The sequence below is a fragment of the Oryctolagus cuniculus genome, chromosome 9 (genome assembly GCF_964237555.1).
Source record: "Oryctolagus cuniculus chromosome 9, mOryCun1.1, whole genome shotgun sequence".
In the NCBI taxonomy this organism is placed as follows: domain Eukaryota; kingdom Metazoa; phylum Chordata; class Mammalia; order Lagomorpha; family Leporidae; genus Oryctolagus; species Oryctolagus cuniculus.
In genome coordinates this window covers 109947686-109963340 of record NC_091440.1, presented here as the reverse complement: position 1 = coordinate 109963340, position 15655 = coordinate 109947686, and positions in this window count along the sequence as shown.

Sequence of the window (15655 nt, the reverse complement as noted above, 5' to 3'; positions counted from 1 at the left end):
TGCCACCCATGTGGATGATGGAGTTCTAGGCTCTTGGCTGTAGTATGGCACACCTATGCCATTGTTGCCATTTGAAGAGTGAACCAATGGATGGAAGATCTCTGCCTCTGTCTCTCCCTCTTTCTATTGCTCTGCCTTTTAAATACATACATAAATAAATCTTTTTCTTGGAAAAAAAACATATGAAAATGCAAGGAAGTTCCCCATGCTCTAAAACACCCTTTCTAGGGCCCAGCATTGGCACGGCAGTGAAGATCCTCTTGGGGTGCCCACATCCCATATCAGAGTGCCTGGGTTTGAGTTCTGGCTCTGCTTCCAGTTCCAGCTTCTTGCTAATGCACTTCTGAGTAGCAGTGGGTGATGACTCTCACTTGGAAGACCTGGTTTGAGTCCCAGTTCCCAGCATCAGCCTGGCCCAGCCTTTGCTGTTGCAGGAATTTGGGAAGTGAACCAGAAGATGGACATGGGGGAATCCTCTCCTCTCTTCCCTACCCTCACCCGCCCCATTTCAAAGAAATAAAAAAACATTTAAGAAAATTAAAAATGTTCAATTCATAATTCACCCCCTTCTTGCTACCTGGGTTAAAAGGCTACTGTTAACAAGCCCATGATCCCCCAAGGACGAAGCTGTGGCTCACTCAGGATGAGCACTGCTGCATTCTTGCTTCCCAAGTACCCATGGCCTGAGTGAGGCACCCCAGAAATTCACTGGCCTCCGGGCTGTGGTGGGCACTCGTGGCTGCACCCAGCAGCCAGCCCCAGCCCCACGTGAGCCTTTGGTTATAGGCTAACAGGTGGGACCAGGCTCCAGTTCCCACGAAAAGAACACCTGCAGAGAACTAACTGGAGAGATTTTTGTGTTAGTTAAGAGACCTACACGAGGAGGCAGGCCCCATCTGCTTATTTCCTGCTAAGGGTGGTGGCCAGGGGAGGACTTAATACTCGGAGCCACTGCAGCCTTCCTTCCACAATGAGGTGGGGAATCCTTAACATGCTGAGCACAGCAATCAGACGTGGGCAGAGTCTGCCTCTGGCTGTCTTGGTTAAGTAACAGGACGGACCCTGGAACGGTCAACTTCAGTCTTGTTCTGTGACCACAAATCTCTAATATTCACATCGGTTTTAGTCAGGTATTCAAATTATTTTTTAAAGGGGTTTATTTATTTATTTGAAAGGCAAAGTTACACAGAGAGAGAAGAGAGAGAGAGAGAGAGGTCTTCTATCCGCTGGTTCACTCCCCAATTGGCCGCAGTGGCCAGCACTGCATCAATCTGAAGCCAGGAACCAGGAGCTTCTCCCAGGTCTCCCACATGGGTGCAGGGGCCCAAGGACTTGGGCCATCTTCTACTGCTTTCCCAGGCCATAGCAGAGAGCTGGATGGGAAGTGGAGCAGCCGGGACTTGAATCAGTGTCCATATGGGATGCTGGTCCTGCAGGCGGCAGCTTTACCTGCTATGCCACAGCGCCGGCCCCTCCATTACTTATTAATGGTGATAGCAAATGCCTCCAAGGTACTTGGGCTATGTGCTATACTTTTACACATCTGAACTCATTCCTGCAACTTTGTAGAGAGTTCACAAACTTTCGTTGCAGATAATGGAGCCACAGTACACAGAGGTTTAAGTGACTTCCCTGAGGTCGCCTGCTCAGGTCATCTGGCTCCAGAGTCCCCACCAAAAGTGGGTTTAAGTAGATCAGACACACCCTAGACAATAAGCTTTCCAGAGTGTTGAACTGAATGATATGCCGAGCCCAAAGCTTGGAAATTAGGTCAGTATTCTGAATCCGAGGTTGGCTTCATCCACTTTCTCAGCTGCCACGTTCAGTCTCCGAGCACCTGTGCTGAAATCAGGAGTCTCTCTTCGGCCGGGCACACTGGGAGAGCCACCTTCCCTGCTTCCCTGTGTCCATTCTCTCAGTTGGCTGCGCCACCAGCCACCCAATGTCACCTGGACTGAGCAACTTCGAAGTCATACTCTATTTTGCCCTCTGCCTCAGCCTCCACACACAATGATTAGCAACTCTCATCTGTTTTCTTTCAAATTTGCTTCTCAAATCAGCTGTTCCAACCACCCCCTCCTGTTCATCTGTGCTGTGATGTGAATGTGGCTCCCAAGTTCGTGGGTTGGAAACTACTCCCAATGGAATTATGTTGAGAGTGGGACCCTCGTGGGCAATCGGGCCACATGGGTTCTGCCCCTATGATTGGACTCATGTCATTATTGTGGGAGTGAGTTCCTGATAAAAGAATGAGTTTGGCTCCCTTTCCTCCTCCTCCTCCTCCTCCTCCTCCTCCTCCTCCTCCTCCTTCTTCTTCTTCTCTCTCTCTCTCTCTCTCTCTCCTCATCTCTCATGCGCACAGATGCACCCTCTTGCCCTTCTACCTCCCACCATGGAATGATGGAGCAAGAAAGCCTTTATGATACCCCGAGACCTGGGACCTCCCAGCTCCAGCACTGTCAGAAATCAACCTCATTGCGAATTGCCCAGGCCCAAGTATTCTGTTACAGCACCACAAAGATGTGGACGAAGACGTTCTTCCTCACACGTTTCTCCTTCCTCTGCCCCCACATTATACAACGCCCTCCATCCAACTTAAGTCACCCTACTGGTGGGACACACAACTCCATGCCTCACACCTGATCCCCCGCCCCTTACCTTCAATCACCGAGTGCAGCATGACCACGGGGCCAGCCCCAGCTTAGCCACCCTCCCTTCTGCCTTCTCTCCTACAAAATCTAGGCAGCAGCTACACGACTCCGGTCACATTTCTCCCTTGTGCCGGATGCTTGGATGAACCACGCTGTTCCCTCTGCTTGTATACGCCCTTCCTCTTCTCCACCTGGCAAATGCCCACTCATGCACCCTTCCAGACCCAGCTCAAACATCACCCCCATCACCACGGTCTCCCTAGGCGCTCTCAGAAGAGGGCGTGTCCTCCCAGATTTCTGACAGGTCTCTTGACTTAGACCCTTGGCAAAACATTTCCCCTGGAGCCTTCCATCATGTTGGTGTCTCTGTTATACTGTTAGGCTGTGATATGTGAGACAGGAACCTTTCTGTTACTCTCCCATGCTTAACAGGGTGGCACATGGAAGACACCCTAAAAATGATCCTGAGTGATTTGGAGAGCCTGTTTTTGAAGGTCACTCCCTTCAGTAATGGACAGTGATGTGATGGGTTGTGTGGGCAGCAACTTCTCCATCATGAGGAGAAATCCAATCAAGATCCCAGTTGCGTGTGTTGTTTAGGGGTACAGGATAATATCCAGGTGCCCTTTTAAAGTGTACTCCCACTTTAACTAAGACCACGTGCTGAGGGATCAGTAGACAATCATTTTCATCTTGTTTATTTCTGTCTGCCGGGCTGAGTTAATACAGTGTACTTAGCCTATAGAGAGGATGAGCTCACAGAACGTGTGTGCCCTTATAATTATTTGTGGGGAAGTTTTAATGGTGGTAATTTTTAGGGTACATTTATGGCCAAAATCAGACTCAGGATCTAAGTGATTTGTTCCCTAATTCTCACGTCAGTTAGCTAACAGTCCAAAGTAGGAGTGAGGCCTTTGGTTCAATATTCTCCCACCACACTGTGTTCCAGCGAGGCGGGGTATGACAATGCATCTGCTAACACACACCCAGGCCCTGGGGAGGGCAGAGTCTCATTTTGAGTTTCGTGGCTCATTAGGTAGTATGTCATTTAAACATTTTTTAGTAAGCACTTGTTATTTCCCTTGTTCTCAATGAGCAATGTCCATTTACATTTTTTTTTTTTTTGACAGGCAGAGTGGACAGTGAGAGAGACAGAGAGAAAGGTCTTCCTTTTCCATTGGTTTACCCAACAATGGCCGATGCGCTGCAGCCGGCACACTGTGCTGATCCGAAGGCAGGAGCCAGGTGCTTATCCTGGTCTCCCATGGGGTGCAGGGCCCAAGGACCTGGGCCATCCTCCACTGCCTTCCCGGGCCACAGCAGAGAGCTGGCCTGGAAGAGGGGCAACCGGGACAGAATCCGGCACCCTGACCGGGACTGGAACCTGGTGTGCTGGCGCCTCAGGCAGAGGATCAACCTATTGAGCCGCGCCGGCCCCATTTACATTTAAGGAAAAGAAAATGAAGATGGCATTGTGACACAGTGGGTTGAGCCCCCTCCTGCGATGGCAGCATCTCGTATCTAAGTGCCAGCTTGAGTCCCAACTACTCCCTTTAGGATTCAGCTCCCTGCTAATGCACCTTCGAAAACAGCGGAAGATGGCCCAAGTGCTTGGGCCCTTGTCAAACACGTGTGATACCCGGATGAAACTCCAGACACCTGTCTTCAGACTGTCCCAGCTCCAGCTGTTGTGGCCATTTGGGGAGTGAACCAGCAGATAGAAGATCTCTCCGTGGCCTTTCTTTCTCCCTCTCTCTGTGTCAAATAAATAAAATAAAACAAATCTTTACCAAAAAAATAAAATGAGAACACATAGGATTTGTTAAAGAGAAAATTCTGTAATTCTGATGCTTATATACATTTAATCAAGAACCAGCAGAATTGCCTGCACTTTTTTTTTTAAAAGACTTATTTATGTACTTGAGAGGCAGAGTTACAGAGAGGCAGAGGCCGAGAGAGAGAGAGAGAGAGGTCTTCCATCCGCTGGTTCATTCTCCAAATGGCCGCAATGGCCAAAGCTGGGCCAGTCCGAAGCCAGGAGCCAGGAGCTTCCTCTAAGTCTCCCACACGGGTGACAGGGGCCCAAGCACTTGGGCCATCTTCCACTACTTTCCCAGGTGAATTAGCAGGGAGCTGGATGGGAAGTGGAGCAGCCAGATTTCATATGGGATGCGTCCTGCAGAGTCCTGCAGACCGGGGTTTAACCCGCTGCACCACAGCGCCAGCCCCTGCCTGTGGTTTTGTTTTCGTCTTTTTACCTGGGTAATCTCTCTCACTGGCAGTATTAACAGTTGAGGTAAGATTCACCCTTCATCTTCCATTTCCTTTTATCTGCTGGACTCAGTTAATCTCTGACACCTGTGGCTGCAGCCCTTGCCTTGATTTCCTTCCTCTTCTTTTCCTAATTACAGTGCAGTAAAGGATAAGCAAAAGACAGCTCAGGGAGCTGAAGGACTGGTCAGACCTGGTCCTCACCTCTGCGGCCTGCTTTTTGTGCTGCGACACGTCCTGTGTCCCAGGCATTCAGGAGGCGATCCGTAAGCATTTGAGGACACTTAGGATTTGTTGAAGACTAAATGCTATCGTTCTGATGATTATAAACACTTTAACGAGAGAGTTCGCACATCTTCTAAACTCCGAACACAAGCTTTTGGCCTTTTCTTGGGATGAAAGGAAGCCAAATACAGCCAGACAAGAAGAATCCAAGCTGGACGTGAGTAGTGTGGCACAGTGGGTTAAGCCGCTGCTGGGGCTGCCGGCATCACGCTTCTGCTTCTGATTCCGGCTTCCTGTTAATGTGCATGCTGGGTGGAAGCAAGCGATTGCCCAAGTACTCGGGGCCCTGCCACCCACGGGGCAATCCAGATGGAGTTCCAGATGGCTTTGGCCTGGCCTAGCCCTGTGTGTTTTGGGCATTTGGGGAGCGACCCAGGGGGTAGAAGATTCTCTCTCCTCTCTCTCTCTCCACTCTGCCTTTCAAATAAATATTTCAAAATTCAAAAACTTCTTAAAAAGAAAGAATTGCCCACCCTAGGAGAGGGGCTCTTCCTAAGCTCAGGCCTGGGCTGCCCCTCGTCCTGCTATGCTTTTGCCTTCTGCTCAGCACCACCCTCAGCTGCTCAGGCCCTGGGAACCGCATTCCCTGGCAGCGTGCCCTCTGCTCCCAGGCATGGCTCCTGTGGCAAGTGAGGAGACCCGGGACAGGCTGACTCGGTGCCAGCTGCCATCCCCTAGCAGCTTCTCACAACCAGCTTTACCCGCACCATTCACTTATTCACCCTCATTCGTTCACTTATGCCCACAACAGGCGGGGCTGGGCCAGGCTGAAGCCAGGAGCCCAGAACTCCATCCCACATGGGTGACAGGGACCCAAGCACTTGAGCCATCACCTGCAGCCTCACTCGAACCCAAGTCCTCCAATAGGGGATGTGGGCATTCCAAGAGGTGTCTTAACTGCGGTGCCACGTGTCTGCAGAAGAGCAAAGCCCCACACTGTCACACTCGCTCGCCCCTCCCTCCACCCATACATAACTTTGGACACTGTCCCCAGTCACTACAACCGAACAAATCCTTGGCTGGATTTATGGTCTCCTCCTTCTCCCCTGCAGTGGAGAGGGAAAAAAGCCCAATATTGAGAAAAACAAGTATCAAGGGTTGATGATGTGCGCTGAACTTTAAAATGTTAAATTACGGTGAAAAATTTTTTGGAAAAGAAACTATCTTCAGAATTGTGCTACATAGTAAAGTTAATGGAGGCCATATGGTGTCTACTAAAACTTAGAAAAACAAACTAAAAACAATACTTTTGCGTCTGCCAGATTGAAATACAATCCACTTCTTAATATTCACTCAACCCAGAGTAAAATGCTTTAAAATGGTAATGATTCCAAAATACGGTGGATAAACAACAGCTCTCAGACCCAGGAGGATTTGTGTTTGCGTACACGCTCGGGGCAAGTCACTCGGCCTCCTGTTGCCTTCTCAATTTTCTCAGCTCTGCAATGGGGACATCAGAACTTCACGAGGTGTTTACGAAGCATGCTGAAAGATTGTAACGCACTTTACAAATGTTTAATAACTGATGCCTTTTCATAAACCGGCTTTGTAATGTCTTTTATTATTCATCCAGTCATGTGGAAGTAAATGAAGACAACCCGCACGAGGACAGAGGCAATTTATTTCGAGCTTGCTGTAGTAAGGGAGTCAGCCACGTCGCTAGCGTTTGGCAGAGACTCAAGGCAGATGGGGCAGTGGGAGAGCTGTGGAGAACGAAGGGGAAAAGGCTCTGGCTGGCAGGTGCTTGGTGTGGGGAAAGTGGAGCTCACCCACCAAGAAGTGGGACATGTTATGTGATTGGTGTGGGGTGCGTATCGGGCTTTTTCTTGTTGGTTCTGTGTTGGCAAGGTGGTAGGGATCCTGAGTTGGAAGCCAAAGGACTTGGCTTCCCCAGCTGCTTGCTACAGAGGCTGTGGGTCAGAGTTCTATTGCCATATATGGTCTGACCATTAGCCACTGTTTGTGCATTCAGTTGGTCATCGAGTGTGGGGAGGTAGAATTAAAGGTGGGAGGGGTCCATAAACCCCAGGAGATGAGCAGGAACCTGCCTAGGAGCCTAAGGAATACCTTGTACAGGGGTACTTGCTAAAGTTCATGGACAGTGGAATTCAAAGATGTTTCTTAAGGAGGCAGATGTTTGATCTGATGCCCTGGTGTTCTTGCCTTTTGGGAAAGCACACCCCTCATCTCAAGGTACTTGGGTTTGAGTCCTGGCTCCACCTTCTATTCTGGCTTCCTGTTAAGGCACACCATGAGAGACAGCAGGTGATGGCTTCAGTACTTGTGTCCCTTGGACCTGGCATTGTAGAGCAGCAGGTTAAAATGCTGCCTGCAGTGCTAGTATCCCATATGGGTGCTGGATTGAGTTCCGACTGCTCCATCCAGCTCCCTGCTAATGCTTCTGGGAAGGCAGCAGAAGATGGCCCAAGTACTTGGGTCCCTGCCACCTTTGTGGGAGACCCAGACTGAATTCCTCATTCCTAGCTTTGGCCAGGCTGTTGTGGGCATTTGAGGAATGAATCAGCAGATGGGATCTTTCTGTCTCTCCATCTCTCTGCCTTTCAAATAAGTGAAGAATAAATAAATGAAAATGTTTAAAAACATTTATTTAAGTGCAAAAGAATTTTGAAACCCACACATAGTTTTTTCACAACACACATTCCCTGCTAACTTTTTGGAGTCCCCTAGCATGCATGGATTTCAAATTTTTTTGCACCAAAATACACTTCTCTTCTAACTCCATTTCCACAAGCTGTTTGAAGTACCCTCTTATTTATCACACCTTTTAAACCATTTTAGAAGGAGTCATTTTACTAGCTATAATTCACCAATTTCACTCTCTTGACTCAAGGGACACACCACTGACCCAGCTTTTGGGGCCACTGGGATTGGGAAAGGGCTCTGTGATGTGCCGGGGGAGGAGGAGGGGAGGGGAACCTGTGACAAGCTGCATCCTGTCCCAGGGTCAGTTTCCTCGTGACTAGACTGGGAGGTTCTGTCTGCCTTGCCTATCTCACTGTTTCATTTTTGAGGATAAGTGGCCTAATATTTGCAAAAGAGCCCTATCGCGTGGCTATTTAAAGCCCCACAGAGCAGGTATGTTAGAAGTGTGCTAAGGAAGAGAGTGAGTCGGCCTTGGAAGTTCCGCCTAGTGGACAGGGTAGTGCAGGCTTCCCCTAGCCTTGCGGGGAGCCTTCCTACCTCCTCTCAGACTCCCATCTTTCCCACCTCTACCCCCACCCAGGCCGACTCCTTTCCAGCCCCAGGGAATGGGACAAGCAGGAACTCAGGGGCCGCTGCAGGAACCTGTCTACTTCACTGATGCATCCCTTTATTAAAAGCAAACGGAGGGGTGGGCATGTGGTGTAGCTGTTAAACACCAGCTAAGAAGCCTCGTCGGGGTTCTCTACCTGGCCCCAGCTGCTGACTCCAGCTTCCTGCTAATGCAGACGCCGGAATCCACCAGAGATGACTCAAGTAATTGGATCCCTGCCACCCACAAGGGAGACCTGGATTGAATTCCTCAGTTCCCGGATTCAGCCTGGCCCAGTCCCATCTGTTGCAGGCGTTTAGGGAGTGAAACAGTGATGGGAGCTCTTTCACTTCGGGTGATTTTGTTTCTTTATGTTTTTCTGTATTTTATATGTTGTCTATTAAAAACTCCAATATTTGTATCATTGGAAAAACACCAAAGTTATTATTGAAAATACTTATGATACCACATACATATATATATAAAAAGATTTATTTATTTATTTGAAAAGAGCCAAGTTACAGAGAGGCAGAGAGAGAGAGATTGTTCATTTTCTGGTTCACTCCCCCAAATAGCCACAACAGACAGAGCTGGGCTTGCTCGAAGCCGGGAACCTGGAGCTTCCTCTGGGTCTCCCACACAGGTGCAGCGGCCCAAGGACTTGGACCATCTTCCACTGCTTTCCCAGACCATAGCAGAGAGCTGGATCAGAAGTAGAGCAGCCGGGACTCAAACTAGCACCCATATGGGATGCCGGCACTGCAGACAGCAGCATTACCCACCACGCCACTGTGCTCCCCCCTGCACTTATATTTTTAACACAGAATCTTCCAGTCCCCCAGGAGTAAACACTATGCAACCCCTGCTTAGATCATGTGTCTGATGTCTGAAAAAATCTTCTCTTTCACAGGAAGAGCCCACACTACAACCAGCCTAGCTCTGAAATCAGGCAGACCTGTGGGAACAGGCAGAAGCCACTGGTCTAGACATAAGTGCTTAGCTGTCAATTTTCTTTCACACGAGCCTTGGAGAAAATGGTAAGACCAAGAGATCAGTCTAAGGGGAAATGATAGATGGACCTGCAGTGCTGTGAGACAGAGTGACAGTCATGTCCAAGGGCCGGTCCAAGCAGGAGTAGGGGAGGCCATTGGCAGCTCACTGGAGGAAGGCCAAAGAGACAGGCCGTCGACAACTGATCTAGCAGCAGGGCTGCAATTGCCCGTCCCAGGAATCCCCGGTGTTCTGAGGCACATAAGGAACCAGGGCACACAGTTCACCCACCGAGGGAACCATGGGGAAAGTGGGAAAAACCTAGCTCAGATATACCCAGGTCAACCAAGCGACCTGAGCTGCGTCGTGATGAAGAATAAATAAACTATGGCAGACGAAATATCCAGCATTGCGGCGCCTACACAGTAGAAGTCAACAAAAGACACTGTCTTTATTATGGTCAGTATTGTGTTCTTGACTCTCAGAAAATGGGAGCTGGGTGTACATGGACACTTCAAAAAGTGTGTGGGAAAATGGAATTAACATATAAGTTTATTTTGATGCAGAAATTTTTGAAATCCATACACAGTTTTTTCATAATATGCATTTTTATGAATTTTATGAAGCCCTTCTTATAAATGATTTCAAAAATTCTTGCACCAAAATAAACTTATGTTTTAATTCCATCTTCTATGAACTTTTTAAAAAAAAGATTTATCTATTTGAAAGGCAGAGCAACAGAGAGAAAGAGAGAGAGAGAGAAAGAGATCTTTCATTTGTTGGTTCACTCCTTAAAGGACTACAGTGGTGGGACCTGGACTCCCAGATCCTCAGGTCTCTCCAGGTCTCCCACGTGGGTTTCAGGGGCCCAAGTACTTGGGCCATCATTCATTGCTTCTCAGGCACATTAGCAGGACGCTGGGTCAGAGGCAGGACAGCTAGGACTTGAACCAGCACTCCGGGGTGCCTGTGTTTCAAGCAGCAGCTTAATCTGCTGTACCACCACATCAGCCCCTCCATGAAATATTTGCGATGCCCTTAGGTGCAGGTAAGAATCAGTGATCCTTGCAAACATTTTGCTTAATGAGTCATAGCTAGAAATTCTGCAGTAAAAATCATTCCAGAACACAACATTTCTTCCAGCCTTGCAGGAGCTCTTTGTCAAAGGGAACTCATGGTGACTGACTGACTGATTGATCTTGTTTAAATTTCATCTTTTTCTTTATGTGAGAGACAGAGGGAGAGTCTCCTTTCCTGGTTCACTCCCTAAATGCCTCCAAAGGCTGCACTGAAGCGAGGAGCTGAGAACCAAAGCCAGCTCTCCCATGTGGATGGCAGGAACCCTATTACTTGAGCCATCATGGCTGCCTCCCAGGGTCTGAATTAGCATGAACCTGGAGTCAGCAACTGGAGCCAGAGAAGGGTATTCAACCCACGTACTCTGATACAGGCCTTGGGCATCTTAACCGCTGGGCCAAACACCCTCGCCTTTGGTTTGCTCTTTAAGCAAGTGTTCGCACCTGGAGCAGCAACTCCTCACCAGCGCACACAGGGCATCTCATATACAGCTTGTAAAGTGAGATTTTACTCCCTTTATTGTTTGTCTCTGGTGGAGCAGGAGAGAGACAAAGCCAAATTTACTGTCTTAGGCCTTAAAATCATAACATTGACAAATAACGCATGCTTTATGATTAAGAAACAGATTTATACATATCATTATGAATCATATCCTCAATTAACTGAGTTTACTTTATACAACATGGATGAAACTTTGGGAGGTAGGCAAGGATGAAAAACGTTTACCTTTCTATTCCCAACATTATAAGACATTAACCTTAACAGCAAAACAAAATGAGAAGTTCCCCTCTGAATTTTTAATCCCTTTCCCTCTAAGCTTGGAAAAGACATCCATACTTTTTGCTGCTATTTGTATGGGAGCCTCCATTCGCAGCCTTGTTTGCTTACAGGTTCAAGTTCAACTCCACCCAGGTCCTGAGCTAAAATAAGATGTAGACAGCTTGTCATTGTTGTTCAGATCCAGCACATGAGCCTGGAGGCCAAGGCACTGTTATGTCAACCATGGTAACTATTTTTCTCCCCGTCCCCTTTCTTTCGGTAACACTATCCTGTTTTGTTGCTGGTGTTGTTGTTGTTGGGGGTAGAGAATGAGAGCGAGAAGGGAAGAGCAATAATTCCTCCCTGACTCCATTATTTGATCTCAGTGCTCTGCTTCCCTAGCGTGTGGGTGGGCTCTGTGTGTAGACTCCAAGCCCACGCTTGGGTATTTAAGCACCGGCTGTATGCTTAGGCCATCGCCTGAGAATCTGGCTCTCTCTCTTTCTCTCTCTCTCTCTCTCTCCATCTTTCTCACTCTTGAACTTCCACTCAGCTTATCTACATATACAGTTAGTACAGAATTAAGGTATTTAGATTAAAAAAAAATTAGAGTTGGTGGGTGGATAATTTATCCTCAGAGCCAACTGCAGACTTGGTGCTCTCCTGAACAGAGTCCACAGGTCCCAGGCACAGTACACTGGTGTTAACAGAAGGACAATTCTGCCAGTGATGTGAGATAAGCATTGCTTGTGAGATGCACCAAAAGCAGTCTGGAGGCTGTAGTGGGCATTTCTCACAGTGATGGCTCAGCTAAATGATAATCAGTCTTATAAATCTGTAAAAGCCATACTTACCTCATGTTTGCGCTGCCTGGATACCAGAATTTTATTTATTTAAAACTTGTTTATTTTTAATCTATTGTTGTCTATTTGAATGGCAGAGCAAGAAAGAGAGAGAGAGAGAGAGAGAGAGAGAGAGAGAGAGAGATAATATCTTCTACCTGTTATTATTATTATTTTTTCACTCCTCAAATGCCCATAACAGCCAGGGCTGTGCCAGTTGGAGCCAGGGTCCAGGAACTCCATCCAGGTTTCCCAAGTGGATAGCAGGGGATCAAGCTCTGGAGCTATAATCTGCTGCCTCCCAGGATGCATTAGTAAGAAACTGGGTCAGAAGCAAAAGAGGGGCCAGTGCTGTGGCATGGCGGGTAAAGCCGCCACCTGCAGTGCCAACCTCCCATATGGGTGCTGGTTCGAGTCCCAGCTGCTCCACTTCCAATCCAGCTCTCTGCTATGGCCTGGGAAAGCAGTAGAGGATGGTCCAAGTGCTTGGACCCTTGCACCCATGTTGGAGAACCAGAAGAAGCTCCTGGCTCCTGACCTTGGATCGGCCCAGCTTTGGCCATTGTGGCCATTTGGGGAGTGAACCAGCAGACAGAAGACCTCTTTCTCCCCCACCCCCCCGCCGCCTCTGCCTGTCTGTAACTCTGCCTTTCAAGTAAAATAAATAAATCTTAAAAAAAAAAAAAAGGGGGCATAAGAGGCCGGCGCCGCGGCTCACTAGGCTAATTCTCTGCCTTGCGGCGCCGGCACACCGGGTTCTAGTCCTGGTCAGGGCGCCGGATTCTGTCCCGGTTGCCCCTCTTCCAGGACAGCTCTCTGCTGTGGCCAGGGAGTGCAGTGGAGGATGGCCCAAGTCCTTGGGCCCTGCACCCCATGGGAAACCAGGAGAAGCACCTGCCATCGGATCAGCATGGTGCGCTGGCTGCAGTGCGCCGGCCGAGGCGGCCATTGGAGGGTGAACCATCAGCAAAGGAAGACCTTTCTCTCTCTCTCTCTCTCTCTCTCTCTCTCACTGTCCACTCTGCCTGTCAAAAAAAAAAAAAAAAAAAAAAAAAGCATAAGAGCCGTCAGGACTTGAACTGGCAGTCCATTATGGGATGCCAGAATGGCTAGCGGTGGCTTAACTTGAGGCATCACAGTGACCAATCCATGTGTGTGTGTGTATGTCCTCAGCTGGTCCAGACTTCCAGCACCACTAGTCTCTCCCTTTTCTTGTCCTAACTCCTCAGCTACCAATAATGAACTCCTGGTATATCCTTCAGGATTCTTGAGAGAAGCAGAATTTACAGGCCTTGGAGAATTATGGAGACTGAGAAGTCTCGAGATCTGCCATCTGCAAGTGGGGGACCCAAGAAAGCCAGGGATGTAATGCAGACTGAGTTCAGAGGCCCAAGAACCAGGGGAGTTTGAGGTATAAAATCCCAGTTCAAAAGGCAGGAGAAGATGGGATGCGATGACCCAGCTCCAGCAGTGATGCAGAAAAACAAGGGGTAGATGTCTTCTTCCTCTGCCTTTTGCTCTGTTCAGACTCTCAGTGGATTGGGTGAGGCCACTCACACTGGGGAGGACAATCTGTTTTACTGGGACATGGGACGTGGGGGACCCGCTGAGCCCTAATGCTCACTCTGGCTATGCTGTGTTCTGACAGATGAACATACCTCGATTTATCTAGCCTTATTTTTTCTTTTTCAAAGATTCATTTATTTATTTGAAAGGCAGAGTGACAGAGAGAAAGGGAGATAGAGTTGGAGGGAGAGAGAGAAAGAGAGAGAAAGAGAGAGAGGTTCTCCATCTGCTGGTTCACTCCCCAAATGGCTGCAATGGCCAGGGCGGGATCAGGCTGAAGTCGAATCAGGAACTCCATCCTGTTCTCCCACATGGGTGGCAGGGGCCCAAGCACTTGGGCCATCCTCTACAGCTTTCCCAGGTGCATTAGATCGGAAATGGAGTAGCTGAAATTAAAATTGGTGCACTTATGGGGTGCTGGCATCGCAGGCTGTGGCTTAACTCACTATGCCACAACACGAGCCCCCAGCCCCTTATGAAAATTTGGGTTTCCCCCCAATTTATGGCTACTAAAAGCAATGCAGCAAGATAGAATTTGTGCACGTCCATTTGTAGACATGTGGAGTTTTCTGTAGCGTGTCACCCTGGCAGTGTGGGTGTCGATGTCTCCCCTCTACCCCAAAGAGGCCCCCTCTCCTCTGCTCTGCTCTGTGCCCAGGAACCTGACCATGGAGGGCTGAATCCTTGCATTCCCTTTCTTTCTGGCTTCTTCTGGGGTTTGGCGGGTGGGACTTGTTGGCAGGAGGTGGGAGGAGACTGCGCCCCTGGCTCCTGTCCGGCCTCTGTGGGTTGGCCGCATTCCTCTGCCTAGGGCTGTGGCTGCCGCCCAGCAAGCTCTCCTACTTCCCCACTCTGCTCCAGGTCGGGGTTGTGATAGCGACGCCCTCTCTTTGTCCCTTCAGGCCTAGAGCTCCATGGTGTTCCCCAGGGTCCCCTGTTGCTGCTACCCTTGTCTTCTGTCTTGTTTTTAATTACGGTTCTTCATCTATTTGCTTCCCCGTGAAAAAATGGCCACCTAGGTGACAGGCTTGCAGTTTTCCCACATAAAATGGATTCGCTACCCTTGTTTTTCAAAGTTTCCAATAACCCTACTCACATTTTTGTAAACAGCCCTTTTATTGAATTGCCCTCAATTACCCAGGGTGAGAGAACATTCTGTCTCCCGCCAAGGCAGTGACCAGAACATGTGATATGTGCATTTTCAACTTTTCCTAGACATAGATAAATCAAACTAACCTTTCAATCTCACTTTCTTCCAGGGAATTTGTTGATGAAATCTTAGATATTTTATAATGCTGTTAAAATATTATTTCCTTGCTTTTTGTCATTTGAAATCTCAGCTCCAGTCAGATAGGACTATTCATTGGCCCATGAGCATACTATCTGCACTTATATCTTCCTTTCTCTCTCTCTCTCTTTTAAAAATTTTTTATTTACTTATTTATTTGAAAGGCAGAGATCCAGGGAGAGAGACAGAGAGAGGTCTGCCATACTTTGGTTTACCCCACAAATGCTGGCAACAGCCAAGGCTGGGCCATGCTGAAGCCAGGAGCCAAAACTCCATGTGGGGCTCCCACATGGTTGTCAGAGACAACTACTTGAGCCATCACCTGCAGCTTCCTAGGGCACACATTAACAGGAAGCTGGAATCAGGAGCAGAACTGAGACTTGAACCCAGGTATCCAATAGGGGATGTGGGCATCCCAAGTGTTTGTCTTAACCACTCACTGCACCAAGCACCTGCTCTATTCTTTCTTTCTTTTTTTTTTTTTTTTTTTTTTTGACAGGCAGAGTGGACAGTGAGAGAGAGAGACAGACAGAAGATCTTCCTTTTGCCGTTGGTTCACCCTCCAATGGCCGCTGCGGCCGGCGCACCGCACTTATCCGATGGCAGGAGCCAGGTACTTATCCTGGTCTCCCATGGGGTGCAGGGGGGCAACCAGGACAGAATCTGGCGCCCC